Genomic DNA, 19329 nt, shown 5'->3' with positions numbered 1-19329 from the left:
TCATTCCCTCCCTGTGACTCATTCCTGGGCCTGACTCAGCCTCCTCCTTAGGATTTTCCCCCCTGGTTTTATGCAGAGCTCTGCCTTCCATTTGATGTAAGGCCACTCTCGGGGTTTTTTCTGCAGCTGTTCTGGCAGCTGTCCCCGCCCTGGCGCAGCTGGAGCCAAATGTCACCCAGCCCTGCACCGGTGTCCCCAGACCCTTCCCAGTGCCCGGCCCTGCCACCATTTCCCTGCAGCTCCTGCCACTCAGAGCCCTCATCCCGAGGGTGTTTGGGAGCAGAGAGCCCAGCCAGGGCTGCACGGGGACAGCAGAGCCTGAGCTGCTCCTGGCCCTGGTGCTGACGGGCTGGGGCCACAGACCGGGCAGTGCTGGACCCCGTGCTGGGACCCCGCTGGGGATTGATCCCAGGGGTCATCCCAGGGCTATGGACACCGTGCTGGGATCAGATTGATCCCAGGGGTCATTCCAGGGCTATGGACACCGTGCTGGGATCAGATTGATCCCAGGGGTCATCCCAGAGCCCTGGACACTGTGCTGGGATCAGATTGATCCCAGGGGTCATTCCAGGGCTGTGGACACTGTGCTGGGATCAGATTGATCCCAGGGGTCATTCCAGGGCTGTGGACACCGTGCTGGGATCAGATTGATCCCAGGGGTCATTCCAGAGCCCTGGACACTGTGCTGGGATCAGATTGATCCCAGGGGTCATTCCAGAGCCCTGGACACTGTGCTGGGATCAGATTGATCCCAGGGGTCATGCCAGAGCCCTGGACACCGTGCTGGGATCCAGCTGGGAATTGATCCCAGGGGTCATCCCAGAGCCCTGGACACTGTGCTGGGATCAGATTGATCCCAGAGGTCATTCCAGGGACCTGGACACTGTGCTGGGATCCGATTGATCCCAGAGGTCATTCAGGGGCCCTGGACATTAAACTGATCAGCGGGGTCATTCCAGGGCCCAGGGCCCAAGTGGGCTCTGGGGCCATCAGGAAAAGGAAAGGATCAGCTGCTGTCCTGTCGGGTAAATCCCAGAGTCACTCAGCTTGGAAAAGCTCTCTGAGATCATTGAGTGCAGCCACCCCAGCACAGCCAGAGCCACCTCTGACCATGTGCCTGAGTGCCAGGGATGGGGACTCCCCACTGCCCTGGGCAGCTGTGCCAGGGCTTGATCAACCTTTGGGAATTTTCCCCAATATCCAACCTGAGCCTCATTTTCTCCAGGCTGAGCCCCTTTCCCGGCTCCCTCAGGAGTTCTCCTGCCCCAGCCCTGCTGCTGAAGGAAAAACAGGAATGGACCCCCTGAGCCCAAAAATTCCCTGTTCTGCTGCTCAGAGCTGAGTGTGGCATCCCTGAGTCCCACAGGTGAGCGAGGCTGGAGCCACAGCCGGGTTCACCTGCAGGGAAACTCCCCCAGGGATTTCTGACCTCGGGAATGGGGCTGGCACAATCAGGGAAACTCAGCCACCCAACACTGATGGAGAAATCTGCTGGCTTTGGTACTGGGAGTATTTATTCCCCATTTCACCCTGGGAACCTTCTCTCCTGGAGTATTTCTGGGGAGAAATCAACTCGTGGCTGCGAGCAGAGTGCGGTATGCATCAGGACAGCGTTTCATTAGCATGGTGATCAGATCTGCTCTGAAACCCTGATAAACCGAGCCGGAGAACAACTCCAAATGAAATCCCTGCAGCAGTTCTGGAGCGAGTGTTTGAGGAGAGCAAGCAGCTCGAGGCAGCAGAGGCCTGGCTCTGATGAATTTAATCAGCAGTGGGAACTTTGTATGAGACAGAAGGAACAGCCCAGAGCCAGTTGCTGGAGCATATTGTGGTAGAACATATTTTATTTATTACCGAGAGCTGTATCAGAAAGAATTTTCTTCAGATCCTCCCTTTGCTCCTTGTTTTTATTTTGTTTCCCTCATCTGTTTTTCTCTCCTCAATGTTTGATACATTTTTCATCCTCTGCCTTCGCTGGGCTTAGCCTCTCTCTCTCTTTCCCAAAGTTTTCCTGTGTGGCTGTGGTCCCAGGAATTTGGGGGTCTCACGGAGGATTTTCTTAGGAAAATTCCTCATCAGGGAGTTCTTCCCAGAGCAAACCAGCGTGACTCTGGGGGTGCACCTGCCTTGAGCTGCATTTCCATCAGAGACCAGGCTCATCCACCTCAGAGCTCCATGGAAATTCCAGGCACTGGTTCCCTGAGGAGGAAGACGACGATGAAGAAGACACCAGGGACTGTTCAGCTGCAGCAGGACTTGAGCCAGGTCAGGCCACTCCTCCTCAGGATTCCCAGGAAGGCAGAGAAAACATCTGGGCTTTAGGATGGGTCTTTCTAGAGTCAGTTCTGTGGCTGTGTTGGGTAACCCCTAAAATTGTGATTATTCCCCTTCACTCCAGGCACTTTCAGGGAGCACAGGCCCATGCTGAGCCCTGTCTGTGTTTTGTCCTGAGGCCTCCTGAGCCCTGGATTTGGGAAAAGCATCTCCAGCTCTGGCTGGGCTGAGAGCTGAGCACCCTGGTGAAGCTGTTTTCCCTTCCACCATGATTTGGATGTTAAAATGTCATATCAATTCAGCAGGGAAAAAAAAAAAAAAATCACAATGAAGCAACCAAAATCTTTATCCAAATCAGTCCAGAGTCTGTGAGAGAGTCTGAGCATGCCAGGAAAAGTCCAGCCTGGATCATGTGGGGATGGTCTGGGACTGAATTTCTTGTGCTCAGGTTTGGCAAAGTGTAGCCTGGATCACCTGGGGATGGTCTGGGACTGAATTTCTTGTGCTCAGGTTTGGCAAAGTGTAGCCTGGATCACGTGGGGATGGTCTGGGACTGAATTTCTTGTGTTCAGGTTTGGCAAAGTGTAGCCTGGATCACCTGGGGATGGTCTGGGACTCTCTTCCCGGGCTGAGCCCGGCAGGAGCCGAAGGAGCAGCACCTTTGAGCAGCCTCAGCGCTGCCCTTCCCCAGCTCCTTGCCAGGGTTTCCGTACCTGATCCAGCTCTCAGAGCAGCTCTGAGAAGGAGCAGAGGGTGAATTAACTGGGGTTGAGCGGTTTGGGCTTACACTCAATTAACACTGGTAATGAGCGTGGTCAGCTGCTGCCCTCCCTGCACAGGAGCCTCAGGCTGCTGGACCAGGCACCCCTGGATGGTTCCCATGGAGCAGGAGGTGCTCGGGCTGGTGGCTGTTCCTGATCCAGCTGCAGCGTTCCCAGGATGGGAGTGGGAAGCAGAGGAGGCTGCGGCATTCCCAGGATGGGAGTGGGAAGCAGAGGAGGCTGCGGCATTCCCAGGAGCTGAATGGAAGAAGAGGACACTGCAGCATTCCCAGGATGGGAGTGGGAAGCAGTGGAGGCTGCAGCATTCCCAGGAGCTGAATGGAAGGAGAGGAGGCTGCAGCATTCCCAGGATGGGAGAGGGAAGCAGAGGAGCCCAGCTCAGCCCCAGAGGTCACACAGGGCCTGGCTCCAGCTCCCGGGGCTGATTTGGGCACAGGGAACAAAACCTGGAGCACTCGGGACTCATGACTTGAAACTTCCTGCACAGGGCAGCTGCCCCTGATGCTGCCTGAGGAGAAGAATAAAGAATAGATGAGATTTATTCTTCCCTTGAGCGCGTTTATTCCAATCCCACTGCCAGCCCACCGAGCCGTTCTCGCCTGAGGATAAAAATAGGAGCAATGCCCTGAGGTGTCGGGTACCCAGGGCTGGTCCTCAGCTCCTGACAGGATTAAACACCGCTGGCTCTTCCTCTAAGGCCTGGCCACCACAGGGATGTGGTGACTCTGCCTCTCTTTAATCCTGTTTCTTTCTTATTTCTGTGTTCAGCCATCATCTCTGCATCCCCGGGGGTCTGCTTTAGTTGCTTAAATCTTGTTTTTGGTACAGGGCCGCTCCTGCCTCCCTTTGCCTGCGGAGCTCCCGTGGGTCATGCAAGAGTCCTTCTGTTAGCATTTCCTCATCCAAGGCCTCGCCCACCCCAAATTTCCATCCCAAGTCCTGCTTTCCCCCAGCCAGGAGGGAATGAAGGTCATTTGGGTGGAATTGCAAAACCTTGGCGCGGCGGGGGGAGGAATGACTGGCAGGAAATCAGCTCGGAAAGCTCAGAGTGGTTTATGGGAGCAAACCTTGTTCCCATTAGGAAAATCCAGATTTGTTGTGACATTGCGAGGCTGAGCTGGGATGTGCACAATATTTCCTTGGGATATCTGGCAGCTGGATCAGTGTTTAATATATCCATTAAATGCTACATCGAGATGTAAGAGCAGCCAATAAAACTTGTTTATTTACCTCTGAAACCTCTGACAGAGCTGAGCCCATCACTCCCTGGATATATTTCCCCATTCCCATCTCCCAGCTATTGGGAATGACAGCAATAAAAGGAAGAGCCATAGATTTTCTCTCCCAGCCTGCATTTACCGTGGACAAAACAAAGCCTATCAAAGTGCATTTATTTATTTATCTCTCCCAGGAAGGCACCCAGAGTGCAACTCCTGATGTGTTTGTACAATTGCATGGAATACCCAGGAGGGACCAATCATCCCCATCCTCACCGGGTCCTTCCCTGGGATCCATCTCCAGGAAAAATGGAGCGTTTTGGCTTTATTGGCGTTTATGGCCGTGTTTATTGTCCCTGTGCTGGGACAATCCCCCCCTTCCAGCGCCTCCCAACTATCAATTCACCAAAGTTGCCTCCAATTCCAAACCTGGAACGTTTCAAACAGGAGTGGGGAAATAAAACCGAGCACTAAACCAGCCTGGTGGGTTCAGACCAGTGCTCAGCTAGCAGGAAAATCTGGAATAAAAATATTTCTTTGCTTTCCCACTTGGTGAAAATGACCAAGTCTGCCAATGTCTTGTTTTCATAACTTTAACATCTTTTGGTATTTTCCCAGTGCTGTCCCAGCCTCTGGACACAGGGAATGGGCTGTGGGCAAGGAGGAGCAAGGGGCAGCTTGACCTTGGTGTTAAATCACCAAATCTCCACAGTTTGTAGGGAGCTGGGTCCTGGCGGAGGGAATGTGGGCAGGGGCTCGTTGTGATTCTCTCCATCTCTCCCAAAAACTGAAGGAACACCTGAGCAAAGGGATATTTTGTCAGTTTTTTCCACGGCAGAGGGGACAGAGCTGTGATCTTCCCTGGATGATGCTGCTGATCCAGAGCCCAGCTGAGCTGGGCTCATTCTGATCTGAACCACTGACAAAAACGATTTTATGAAGACCTGAAACTGTTTCTCCTTCATTTTCCCCGCTCCTGTTTGTTTGTGTGGTTTTACAAGGTCACTGCTCACCAAGGAGGGATGGGGACAGGGCAAGGTGCTGAGCGCCCTCCCAGTGTCTCTCCAGCTAATTAGACAGGTGTTAATTACCAGCTCAGGGCTTGGGCCTGCTCAATGAGCTCCTGGAAATCAAGCAGGGTAAACCCAACGTGCCCCAGCATGGGAGCTCTCTCAGAGGGGAGGGAGCGGGAATTGGGGTGCCATTCTGGAGGCATGGAAATGTTGTTTGCATGTTCTCCCTGTGACGCTCAGCACGGAGTTCCTCCCCAGTGTGGGAAGATTTTCCATCCTCAGAGCTCCTCTCATTGCAGGATCAATCCCTGGGCAGCATTTAGCAGAGCGTTGGGACGGATCCTGCTCTGGGAGCCAATTTCCTGATGGGAATGGTGATGGAGACAAAGGCATTGTGCCGTGAGGCTGAGTGGACACCCAGAGAACAACCTCAGGCTGTGTTCCAAAGGTTTGTCCATGACCAGGCCAGGACAGAGCCAGGGATGAGCCAAAAAACCTGTGACAGGAGAGTTGGAAACATTCCCTGCACGAGCGTTCGTGGTTTGGCTCCACATTTGTCAGGAATGGGGAATATTCCATCAGCCTCAGTTATTCCAGTGGTTACTCCAGGATTCTCGATCCTGCTGGAGCTGCACCTCTGCACAGGGTTTGCCTGTGGGAGGCTTTATCCCTGTGGAACAGCCCTCAGATCCCACTGAGCCCCTGGAAAACCCAGCTGCTGATTTTGCTGCAGGAATAACAATTCTGGAATTGTTATTCTGGTGCTGTTTGAAGGAGAAGGATGTTCCCGATCCCTGGGCCTGACAGTGGATTCACCACCTCCCCAAGGGCCCCCGTGGGGCCACATCCATGTGGGAAAACCCTTGTGCACGATTATCCCCCCAAACTGTGCTTCCCTTCCCCTGCTCCCAGCTCACCTGGGGTCTCCTTTTCCATGTAAAACATCTGCGGTGCTGACAAGCAGCTCCTGACACTCGATGAGGGGGAAAACAGCCCCTGCCAGCAGCCAGGGAATCATCAGAGGGACCAAAGATGAGCCGTGGAGAGCACGGCCCGGCCAGGACTGTGCTAATTACGGCGCTAATTACAGCCAGGGGCACATCGAGATGAATTCCTGGCGGGAAAGGGGCGATGCTCTGGAGCATTCCTCACGGCAGGGAGGGCTGGGATCAGCTCTGGCTGCTCTCCTGAAGCAGCTGAGGGAATAAACAGGCAGAAGGAATCATGTGCCATGCTTCAACCACCACCTTTCACTGTGTCAGGAGCTAAAACACCTGAGACCGGCTAACTGGGAGGAAAACGCCCCTTTTGAACCATCCTGTGTCCATCCTGCTGCTGCTTCCCGGCTCAGGATTCCGTGTGGCTCCAAACCCTTCTGAACGGGGGGAGATGGGGGGTGTGTTGGGTTATGTAACCTAGAAATGTCTATTCCATTTCATCTGTTCAAGGCTGGTTTTTTGGGAGGTGTTTTGTCCTCCTCTTGCCCCTGCAGGGGGGAAGGAGGAGGGTGCCTCCTGATAACGTCCCAGCCGTTCACACCAGGCGGGGCAGTGTTTGTTATCTCTGTCACCACCCTCCAGGGGACATCTCCTGATAATGGGCCATCAGGGCCCACCAGGGCCAGGACACATTCCATCATCCCGCTGGGAGATGCTGCACACACTGGGAGGAGCCAGCTGCTCCCAGCTGGATAAAAACTGGGAATGAAGGACACGAGGGATCCGGGTTTTCCACTGGATGCCCGGAGGAAGACCAGACCCATCTCATCACCACTGGATTTTCTACAGGACCATCTCCACTCCACAGAACCACAGCTGTTACTGCAGGAGGATTTATCTGGGCTGCTCCCAACACCCTGACCACAGGGTGCCAGCTCGAGTCCCTGCCTCTGTCAGGGCTTTTCCAGGATCCTTGTTGGCTTCCTTGCTTGTATTTTTTGTACTACTACACTTGTATTTTCCTTTTTATTTTTAATATTCCTAGTAAAGAACTGTTACCCCTATTTCCCGTATCTTTGTCTGAAAGCCCCTAATTGAAAATTTATAACAATTTGGAGGGAAGGGGGTTTGCATTCTCCATTCCAAGGGAGGCTCCAGCTTTCCCTGGCAGACACCTGTCCTTCCAAACCAGGACAGGAGGTGAGGGGCAGCTCTGCTCTTTCTGTTCCTGCCCAGGTTATAAATAACTGTTTATGAGTCCGAGGCACTTCTGACAAAGCTTTCCGAGCAGAAAGGAGAGAAAGAGGCGAAGAGAGACAATAGCACATAAAAATGTGAAAGTCCCTTTCTACCCTGGAAATCTGAGCGCTTGGCCTTGGTGTGCTGCAATGAGGCTTTGCTTTGATAGTGACCTAAATTTGACTTTTCTAAAGGTTCAAAGGGGTGCAGAAACCTCAGACCTGAATTGATTCCTCCCAGTTTAAACCCAGAGTGCTCTGTGATCTCCCAGCTGGTTCTTGATGCTTTTCTTGTCCTGGGAGGGGAGCACCAAACCTGGAGTTCTCAAACTTGGAATTCTCAAACCTGGAATTCTGTGTGTGCTTGGGGTGAGGGGAGGATTCCTCAGGGCTGACTAAGGAGCCAAAATCTCTGTTATTGTCACGTTTTCCAAGTGAGGCTGGCATTCCCTGCACCTCCAGGGAGACTCCCGGGCTCTGCCTGGCTCCCTCAACCTCAAGGAAAAATTTAAGCATTAATTCCAAGCATTCCCACAGGGATCACACCTGGCATTCGGAGCACCAGCACAGCCTGTGTGCCCGGGATTGCCAGAGGAACACCGGAGCCATCTCAGCACCGCTGGAGCCTTCTGCAGGATCATCTCTGCTCCACCAGAACCACACCTGGCACTGCAGGAGGGCTGCATTGGGCTGTGACCAGCGCCCTGAGCAACAGCGGTCAGGTCCTGCTCTGACTCTGAAAGGGTTTTTCTTTTTGTTTGTTTGCTTTTTTGTACTGCTACATTTGTATTTTTAATATTCCTAATAAAGAACTGTTGTTCCTGTTCCCGTATCTTTTCCTGAAAGCCCCCTAATTGCAAAATTCTGATAATTTGGAGGGCGGGGGTTTGCATTCTCCATTCCAAGGGAAGCTCCGGCTTTCCATGGCAGACACCTGTCTGGCCAAAACAAGACATTGTCCCACCAGAGCTGCCAGGTGACAAAGCCTCCAGACTGACTCAAGCAGATTGGTTTTTTTCTTTTTCCCTTGTATTTGATTTTTTTTTCTTCTTTTTTTTTGGTAGAGCTGCTGCAAATCCCAGGAAATACAGAGCAGATGTGAACATCTGGGGGTTCCAGCAGCCCTGGTGGGCTGTGCCCCTCTGAAGGAAAACCAAACTGCTCCATCTGGACTGAAACTTCAGCCCCACAGTGGGGGGAGGCCTGGCACCATCTGTGTTTAACAATTTTACAAGTGTGTTAGATTGGAAATCGCCCTGTTCTGGGTTTAAACTCAAATTCCACCTTTTTTTTCCCCCTTTTCTTTCCGTGCCGTCTGCTGGATGCAATATTCGTGTACTGTTAAATCAAACACTCCATTAACAACGGCAGAGATAAATATTGAATTAATGGAATTATTCAGGTTAATGGGAGATTCATGGGATGAGCCTGGAGAGTGCTGGGTGTGAGATCTGCCAGCAGTTGAACCACTGCCCCGGCTGGGCTCTGCCTGCAGGTACCGTAAAAAACAGCCCCAAATGCTGAGATTTAACTGGGAGAGACCTAAATATTCACTGGGAGCACACTGGAGGTCGTGAATGTGAGCAGATGAAGCCAGGACAAGCCCCAAGCACTGAATATTTCAGGCTTTCCCATTGTTCTGAGGAGCAGAATCCACCAATTCCTGTTGTGGGATAAATTCCCATTTCCAGCCTCACATCCACCAGCTCCTCCAGCCCTGGGCCCTGCCTGGGGCTGAGCAGGGGCAGGGACACAGGGCAGGGATGTTCCCTGCTGCTGGGACAAACCCTGGGCAGGCAGAGCCCATCCCAAAGGAGTGGGAACAACCCTGGAATGGTTGGGGTTGGAAGGGAATTTAAACCCATCCAGTCCCATGGCAGGGACACCTCCCACTGTCCCAGTGTCCAGCCTGGCCTTGGGCACTGCCAGGGATCCAGGGGCAGCCACAGCTGCTCTGGGAATTCCATCCCAGCCCCTGCCCACCCTCCCAGGGAACAATTCCTGATTCCCAATCTCCCATGCAGCGCTGCCCTCTGGCACTGGGAGCCATTCCCTGTGTCCTGTCCCTCCAGGCCTTGTCCCCAGTCCCTCTGCAGCTCTCCTGGAGCCCCTTTAGGCCCTGCCAGGGGCTCGGAGCTCTCCCTGGAGCCTTCTCCTCTCCAGGGGAGCACCCCCAGCTCTCCCAGCCTGGCCCAGGACATGTTTATGAACCATCCCCGCCCCTCTGTCCCTAATTTTTTGCTTTGACAACACTCTCCAGTCACTCTCCATATTTTCATGCCTCACTTCATGAATATTCTGTGCAGGAAACTCATCCTGAAATTGTTTCCTTTTTGTCTTCTCTTCTAGGAAACGTTTGTGTGCAAAGTCTCCCTAATTTATGTAAATACGGAGGTGGCGGAGTTTCCACTTCATCGTTACAAATTAAAAGTTCACCAACATTTTCAATTAGCTGGAGAGAAAATCATCTCTAAAAACATCTCAAAGCCAGTGAGGCTGCAGCAAACAGAGCGTTCCCATCGGGACACCCGAGGGAGGAGGCTCCAGGGGAAGCCAAAGGGGGATTTGTGCCAAGGGGTGGCTGAAAACTTGGGAACAAGAGCAAGGAAATTTCTGTTAGCATCAAACCCAGCTCAGCATTGCCCCTTGTAGAATACTGGAATGTCCTGAGCTGGAAGGATCCACAGGGATCATCAACCTGCCCAGACCCCACCAACCCCCCCTGTGCATCCCTGGAGCGCTGTCCCAAGGCTCCTGGAGCTCTGGCAGCCTCGGGGCCGTGCCCATTCCCTGGGGAGCCTGGGCAGTGCCAGCACCCTCTGGGGGAAGAACCTTTCCCTCTCTGCAGCCTGAGCCTGCCCTGACTCATTTTTGAGGCCCCCTGCCCGTGTCAGATCCCAGGAACATCCCTTCCCATGCCCTGGCTGCAGACACCAGCGGCACAGCGTGTTCAGACACCCAGAGCCAGCAGAACTCTTCTGACAGGGATGATTTTATTGCCTTCACACCCCAGAGCTCGCCCCTCTCCTCCCCAGGGCCAGATAAGAGCTTGGTGTTGCTGTTTAAGAAAAAAAAATCCCATTTTGGCACCGTGGCTGGCAGAAATATTGAGAGTTTCGTTCCTTCCCCCTCCCTCCCTCTCTCCCTCCTCTTGTAATCTTTGATAAAGAAAAAAGTGTTCTCCCAGAAAGGGATGCTAATTAACAATTAATTCTTTTATCTTCCAGCGCCGAGACTGGGAGACCTGAAGAAGATGTAGAATAAAATTAGTGGTAATTAGCTTTTTAGAGCATTAAATAAACAGCAACATGAACGATGGAGAATTAATGTTATGCATTTATTTTTAACAATATTTATCCAGGCGGTTTTTGAACAAGGCCCTGTGGCATTGGCTCCCTCTAACACAGGCGAAGCAGCACTGAGGAATAATCACATTTAAGCTCGTTCAGACAGCAGCATGCAAATCAAAGGAATAATGAAGAGGAGCCTCTTAATAGGAGTTTGGTGGCTCTGTGCTCAGATATCATATCAGGGCTTTGTATTCCTCTGGAGAACTCGGGAATTGCCACCCTCCGTCATTCCCAGGCACAGGCACTGCCTGGGCATGGCAGCCCTGGGATGGGGTGGAGCTGCCAGCACGGGAGTCTGGAGGGGTGGCCTGGGGACATCCTGGGGACAGCGCATCTCCAGTGGGGCACAGATCATGGGACAGCAGAATATTCCAGGCTGGAAAGAACCCACAGGGGTCACGGAATCCGCCTCCTGGCCCTGCACAGTGGAGCAGAGGTCACAGAATCACAGAATAACCTGCGATAGAAAGGGACCCACAGGGATCCTGAAATGGAAAAGGACCCACAGGGATCATGGAATGCAGCTCCTGGCCCTGCACAGTGGGGTGGAAGTCACAGAATATCAGAATATTCCAGTCTGGAAAAGGAACTGCAGGGATCATCCAGTCCAACTCCTGGCCCCGCACAGTCAGGCAGATATCGCAGAATCACAGAATATCCTGAGATAGAAAGGGACCCACAGGGATCCTGAAATGGAAAAGGACCCACAGGGATCATGGAATCCAACCCCTGGCCCTGCACCCCAAAATCCCACCCTGTCCCTGAGAGCATTTCCCAAGCATAATTCCCTGTTCCTGTCTCAAATTCCCGTGGAACACCCAAAAGTTGTTCCCCAGTTCCCAGCAGGGACCTTGCTGTCCCCTGGAAATGCAGAGATCACAGATTTCAGCCCCCACAAACCCAACTCTCTGACTGACTGCACCTCTTCTTTTCTCCTGCTGCTCTGGGGTTTTGGGGTCCCTCTGGAAAGGGTTTTCCCTGTGTTCCTATGCCCAGCACGTGTCTGCTGCCATCCCAACCATTCCACGGTCACTGGCACCGATGGAATCTCCCTCACCCAGACATCGGGGACACGCAGGCAGGGCGGGCTGGAGAACCCCCAAATTTGTCTCCTGTTCAGCTGAACCCTCCGCCGTGTCCCGCAGGCAATGAGGGAGGAGGTGGGAGATGCCAAACGCCGCCTGCGGCACGGTTTTACTGCCCAAGGATGTGCTAATTAACAAAGGAGCCTCGGCGGAGGAATCTTGGACACCGCTCTTAATTAAGACTCTGCCAAGTCGGAATCGGAGGGGACAGAGGGGACAGAGGGGACAGAGGGGACAGGGCAGGGTCCTGCCCTGCCCCGTGGGGCTGCGGAGCCTCCCGCTCCACATCCCGCTCCCATCATCCTGTCTTAATTAAGGGAAACGTCATCAGTGACAGGCTTCAATCAGGCGCGTAATGAGGAGCTGACGGGGCGCTAAATGCAATCGGGCGATTGTCACCGCGATGAGGTGACAGCGGCAGGGTGGCAGCGGCCCTGATTCACCCCCAGGATCCCACCGGGAATGGGAAACCTTCAGCTGGGACTGGGGGGCTCGGGCAGCACCCCTGCTCGGGGTCAGGGTGAACACAGGGTGGGGCAGGGCTGTGGCCTTGGGGACACAGGGCGGGGACAGCCGGGGGACTGGCCGTGGGTGGGATAGGGACATTGTGGCTGTGGGTGACACACTGGGACAGGGACAGCCCTGGGGACTGGCTGTGGGTGACACACTGGGACAGGGACACTGGGACAGGGACAGCCAGGGGACTGGCCGTGGGTGACACACTGGGACAGGGACACTGGGACAGGGACAGCCAGGGGACTGGCCGTGGGTGGGACACTGGGACAGGGACATTGGGACAGGGACAGCCCTGGGGACTGGCCGTGGGTGGGACAGGGACATTGTGGCTGTGGGTGACACACTGGGACAGGGACATCCCTGGGGACTGGCCGTGGGTGACACACTGAGACAGGGACATTGTGGCTGTGGGTAACACACACTGGGACAGGGACAGCCCTGGGGACTGGCTGTGCATGACACACATGGGACAGGGACATTGTGGCCATGGGTGACACAGGACAGGGCCATTGTGGCCGTGGGTGACACACACAGGGACATTGTGGCCGTGGGTGACACAGGACAGGGCCATTGTGGCTGTGGGTGACACACACAGGGACATTGTGGCCGTGGGTGACACACTCAGGGACATTGTGGCCGTGGGTGACACACACAGGGACATTGTGGCTGTGGGTGACACACTCAGGGACATTGTGGCCGTGGGTGACACACACAGGGACATTGTGGCCATGGGTGACACAGGACAGGGCCATTGTGGCCGTGGGTGACACACTCGGGGACGTTGTGGCTGTGGGTGACACACACAGGGACATTGTGGCCGTGGGTGACACACTGGGACAGGGACATTGTGGCCGTGGGTGACACACACAGGGACATTGTGGCTGTGGGTGACACACTCAGGGACATTGTGGCCGTGGGTGACACACACAGGGACATTGTGGCTGTGGGTGACACACACAGGGCCATTGTGGCCGTGGGTGACACACACAGGGACATTGTGGCCGTGGGTGACACACACTCAGGGACATTGTGGCCGTGGGTGACACACACAGGGACATTGTGGCCGTGGGTGACACACACAGGGACATTGTGGCCATGGGTGACACAGGACAGGGCCATTGTGGCCGTGGGTGACACACTCGGGGACGTTGTGGCTGTGGGTGACACACACAGGGACATTGTGGCTGTGGGTGACACACTGGGACAGGGACAGCCCGGAATTTCCTCCTGCCAGGTCACCACAGGGAAAGCCTTGGGAAGCAGTGGCACTTCCACTCGGTTTACATGGATTTTCCAGTTTTTTGGGAAAACTTTACCCCAGCCACGGACTGAGCCCGTGGCGGAGCAGGGAGGGCTTCAGTCACCGCAGAAACACAGTAAATATTTCAGCCTTTGGGTCTTTGTTTCCCATTTTGGGCGGTGGGAAGGGGCGTTTGACTGCCTCAGTAGTGAGTTGTTTTATGGGGTTGATTTTTTTCCCACTGAGAGAACAGAAATTCGGGAATTCTGTCTGGGAAGGGGCATGGAGGATTGGCTGGGGATAAGTGATGGACAGAGCAGGAGGCAGGGCAGGGCCGTTCCCCTCACTCCCGATATTGACCCCCAACACGATTAAAGCCATTCTTATCCGATTCACGGCCTGGCTCTCTCCAAGGACGAGTGAGGCGAGGAGAATTGGCTGTGTCCGCTTTCAGTCTCGGGCATTTCCATCAAATTTGCAATTCCTTCCCGTCCTGATGGAGAGAGGGCAAAGCGTTTCCACTCCCACCTGAACCCAGCCGTGGGTGGCCCGAGGAGCGGGAATCCGCTCGGAAATCCGGGCTTTGCTCTGTGGAAAGTTACGAAATATAATTTATCTTAGTTAACCTTATCAAAGCACAAGGAATAGGTTAAAAAAAAAATTCAATTTTATCGAATATTAATTTAAAAAATAAAGGGGCAAGTGGAGGAGGAAAAAAAAAAAAAAAAAAAAGGAAAAAGGCAAATGGAACCAATATCAAGCTGAGTTAAGGAGCGGCGGTGAATAAAGGAGCGCTGGTGCTGTTTTACACCCTGAGCCGGCATTGAAATGCAAAATAACCCGCAGACAAACCAGGCTGCCCCGCTCCGAGGTCGTCAGCCCTGCCCAGACGTGAAAGCCGCGATTCAGTTCGCAAACACGCAGGAAAATGGGACGGGAAAGAGCAAAGGGATGGCGGGGGAGGCCAAAAGCCACCAAGGAAAGAATATGCCTCACGTGGGGGTGAACCGCCCCTAAAACGGGGCAAGGAGGGAGGCTGGGTTTCAGTATTTGGAAAATTAGAGGCTCTTCAGGATTCCCAGAGGAGTCTGTGGCTTCTGGAGCGGTGGAAGTGGTGAGGGACCGCCAGGGATGCAGCGGGGCCGGCGATCCTTTCTCCTGACGTGATGCTGATTTGGGGAGAGAAATCAGTGACAAATTGCCACAAATTCGGCTGAGGGAGCTGGGAAAGGATCTGGAGCCCCAGGAGTGGCTGAGGGAGCTGGGAAGGGGCTGGAGAATTCCTGAGGGAGCTGGGAAGGGGCTGAGCCTGGAGAAAAGGAGGCTCAGGGGCCCTTGTGGCTCTGCACAGCTCCTGACAGGAGGGGACAGCCGGGGGGGTCGGGCTGTGCTCCCAGGGAGCAGGGACAGGAGGAGAGGAGATGTCCTCAATCTGCTCCAGGGGAGGCTCAGGTTGGATTGGAGGGACAATTCCTTCACTGAAAGGTCGGTTAAGCCTTGGAAGGGGCTGCCCAGGGAGGTTTGGAGTCCCCACCCTTGGCAGGGATCTTTTGCAGCCTTTATGATTCCTGACTGAAATCTGGCGGCCGCGGTGGGGAAATGCCTCCCTCCAGGAGCTGCTCCCGCAAGGAAAACTCCTCCAACCCGTGTTCAGCGGAGGGAATTTCCCCTTTCCTCACGGACAGAGCGCGGTGGCTTCCCCCGGAGGATGTCCGGGCTGATGTCGATCCATCGCCGCTCCTGGAAAATGTACTGGGAGTGGGAGCAGGGATGCAGCTCCATCTGCCTGCGAGTGCCGTCACCATTTCCAGAGGAGGAGAAAAGGGAATGTGAGCCATTCCAGAGTGATCGGGAGCTTTACACCCGCAATGGGAACGGCTCCGGAGCACCGGCCCCGCCGGCCTCGGCTTCTCCCTCCACCGGCTCCTCCACCCCATTCCTGCCCCGCAGCTCTGGGCGCTCCCAGCTGCCCGTTTTCCCCTCAGTGACACCAGCTGCCCTCACGGGAGCTGTTCCCTCTCCAGGCAAACCTCGTCCCCATGGAATCCTCAGCCCATGGCTCCGAGCTCCCCTGCAGCGCCTCCATCTCACCTGCCCCCAGTGTCCCCATCCTGCTCCAGGACAATTCCAGCCTGTGCCGGCCTTCCAGGGGCTCCTCCCGAGTGTGTCACCCCGGGGTCACTCTGGGACGTTTTTACAACACCTCACACAAGAGTTTGAAGCCTCTCAGGCCTCACCTGCAGCCTCCACCTTTCCCTCTCTGCCCTCTCCTTCCCCCCTGCTCTTCACAACGCCCCAGGGGTGAGGAGCAGCGGCAGATTCTCCGTCAAGGACACAAGTGCAGCAAAATTTCTTTGTTTTTTGCGTTTTCTTTCCGCTCTCACCAGCCAGGAATGAGCTTTGAGCCTGGAGATCCAAGCTCAAAGCACTGCCACAGCCCCAGGAGCTGCTCCAGCGAATCCAAACCCTCCTGCCCGGGGCTCATTTGTTCCACTTCCCTCCGAAGGCAGCAATCAGAGCACTCCATCTTCCTCTAAATTGAAACTCGAGGGGAGATTGAAAAGGAGATACTTGTACCACATAACCACCGACCTTCCCGAGGAACTTTAATGCCTGAGACATCCTCGGATTTGTTTTGGCTCAATTCAATCTCACCCCGGCTCAGGGCAATCTCTGCACCTGCAGAAGCTGCCGGGAGGCACGAGCTGCTCTGAGGCAGCCCGGCAGAGGGGCAGGTTTGATTCCACTTGTCCCTAATGGGATTGATTAAAAGCTTCACTGTATTATCCCTGACACGGGGGCACTTTTATCCCGGGGATGTGCTGGGCTTTATCTCCCTGGGGCTGCTGGTTCATCACTTGTGCTGCTGCTGCTGGAAATCCCAGGTCCTGGCTGGCACCAGAGAGCTCCACAAATCCTTCTACCCTCGAGTGCAGCTGCAAATGGCTCTGTCCCAGGAACAGAGTGGATGTGGTGCCCCAGCCTGAGCAGTCCCTGCAGGATGCTGGAGGGAATCCTGTGCCAGGGAGCCCTGTGGGGGTTTAGGGTGAGCCTGGCCCTTTGCACTGCAGGTTTTTACCTGTATAAGTGCTCAACCCCCTTTCTCCTGACCCTGTTTCCTTCTTCCCCTTCAGAATCAGCTCCTCCAAATGATTTGAGTGGTCCCTGGTGCAGGTCTGGGGCTCTCCACCCTCCGAGGAGCAGCAGAACTCCTGCTCTTTGTCGCCTCCCTGGATCCTGGCTGCTCCCGCTGTCTGCTCCTGCTACTCCCTGCACTGGAGAAATCCCATCCTGATCCCTGGACCATCTCCCTGCTGCCTCCTTTCTGAGGGGAGAAATTTCCCCCCTGGCCTGCCAGGGAGAAGCTGCTGCTTTGCAGCTGAGCCCAGTGGGAATGACGAGGGGTGGCAGCCTGGGAGCGAGCAGCAGCGGTGCTGAGCAGCTGTCACACCTGTGCAATGAGCTCAGGGCCTGGTGGCACTGAGGGGGACACTGTCCCCAGTGTCACCTCCAGGGTCAGGTCACAGTGCAGGCTCAGGGATCCCCTGCATCGAACCCGGCTCCACCTCGGTGCTGTTGATTTTGGGTGGTGCCAAAGCAGCCCGGTCGCCCCCTCCTGCCCCGCTGCAGCCGCCACCCTTGGCCGTGACAAGGACGCTTGGGCCTGTCCTCACTGGTCCCAGCCAGGCTGCACGAGCAGCTCCCGGTGCTCTGAGCTCCTGGGAGCGCTGATCCCGGCGGTCAGCCCCAGCCCTGAGAGCGGCACCGCTCCTGTGATTCTGCACACACATCCTCCTTCCATCCCCTCCCTGGCACGGAGCTGCAGCTGCTTTCCCAGCGCTGCCGGCAGCATCAGGAGATCTTTGATTGCCGACCTTGCCCCTGCCTGGCTGATTTGCTCTTCCCTTGTACTTCCTGACAGCTCCCTGTTTTCCAGCCCGGGGCTGCGCGGTGCCCTGGGGCAGCTCCGCTTCGCTGGGAGCGCGGACGGCTCAGGAATCGCTGATGCTCCAGCAGCTCCTCTTCCCTTGCCCTGCCCGGACACCCGGGAGCTCCGCAGGAATCCTCCGGGACAGGGGCTGGATCACCGCCGCGGGCAGCCGGGCAGAGCTCTCCAGGAGCTGCCAGAGCCCTGGCACTGCCAAACTGAGTCCCTGCTCCCTGGGGCTGCTCCTCCAACAGATTCCGGAGGAGGGGAGCGCTGCCCGGCGCGTCCCGGGGCGCAGGATGGCGGCGGCTGCGGAAGGGAGGGGGAATTTCAGCAATAAAAGCCGCGATTTTGCCTCCCCCGCTCTCCTCCCTCATCGCCGGCGTTTGAAAGGCAGGATTGAGAGCTCGCAGCTCGGGGGCTGCCGCAGATGTGGAGCGGGGCCGCTCCCCGGGAGTGCTTCCAGCAGCAGAATTCCGATGGGAGGAAATGGGCCGGCGACACCCCGCAGACAATGCTCCATTGGAAGTATCCTCTGCAGATGTGCTTCCTCCTCATCAGCACTCGCGATCCTCATTGAGGCTCCTTCCCTCCTGCCCCGCGCTCAAAAGGGGCTGAGATTTCATCTTGGGTTTCTTCCCAGAAGGATGAGACAAAGGAGTGAAAGGGAAGAAAGGGAAAGCAGCCGCTCTGGGCGGGAGCGGCTCCCGTGCGGGGAGGGTGAACGGGAATTCTGGGTCACAGCGGTTCCACTGAAGCTTTGCCAGGCGGCTTCTGGAGCTCAGATGGAGCTGGGGTTGGAGCTGGGATGGGTCTGGGCTGGATTTCACGCTCCCAAAAGAAGGATGGAGCATTTTTTTCCTTCAGAACTTCCTGTGAACTGGTTTTCATCGCTCCCCCAAGGTTACAGTAGCCTTGAGAATTCCAGGATTGCTGAGGAAAAAACCTCTGGGATCATCGAGTCCCAGCTGTGCCTGATGCCCACCTTGTCCCCAGCCCAGAGCTTCGAGTGACACCTCCAGGATTTCCTGGGACACCTCAGGGATGGGCACTGCAAAACGTCCCTGGGCAGCCCCGGCCAAGGCCTGGCTAAAAGGAAACATCCTCCAATCCTCCTTTATCCTGGAGAAAAGGAGGCTCAGGGGGCCCCTGTGGCTCTGCACAACTCCTGACAGGAGGGGACAGCCGGGGGGGTCGGGCTCTGCTCCCAGGGAACAGGGACAGGAGGAGAGGGAACGGCCTCAGGCTGGGCCAGGGGAGGCTCAGGGTGGACAGCAGCAGGAATTTCCCCATGGAAAGGGAGCTCAGGGATTGGCACTGCCCAGGGAGGTTTGGAGTGCCCATCGCTGGAGGTGCCCAAGGAATCCCTGGAGGTGGCACTCAGGGCTCTGGGGACAAGGGGGGATGGGGAACAGGGTGGACTCGGTTGACTGAGAGAGCTTTTCCAACCTCAGGGATCCGGGGATTCTGTGATCCCACGAAAGGGATGGAGCTCCACAGCTCCATCTCCGACATTTTGGGAGCTGCAGCAGAGCAGGGCTGGAGGCAGAGCTGGTGCCAGTGGGGGTGGAGCTGCCTGGAGTTGCACCAGAACGATGCTGGATGTGGAGAACGGCGATGGAATGGGGAGAGAGAATGGTGAGGGATGGAATGAGGAGAACAGAAGGAAATCAGCAATTCCCAGGTCCTGCCACAGAGACCTTAACTGAGCAGAAATTCCCATTCCCGGTGCTGATCTTTGTAGGAGG

Source organism: Hirundo rustica, chromosome 25 (genome assembly GCF_015227805.2).
Source record: "Hirundo rustica isolate bHirRus1 chromosome 25, bHirRus1.pri.v3, whole genome shotgun sequence".
NCBI lineage: Eukaryota > Metazoa > Chordata > Aves > Passeriformes > Hirundinidae > Hirundo > Hirundo rustica.
This window is presented reverse-complemented; position numbering follows the sequence as displayed.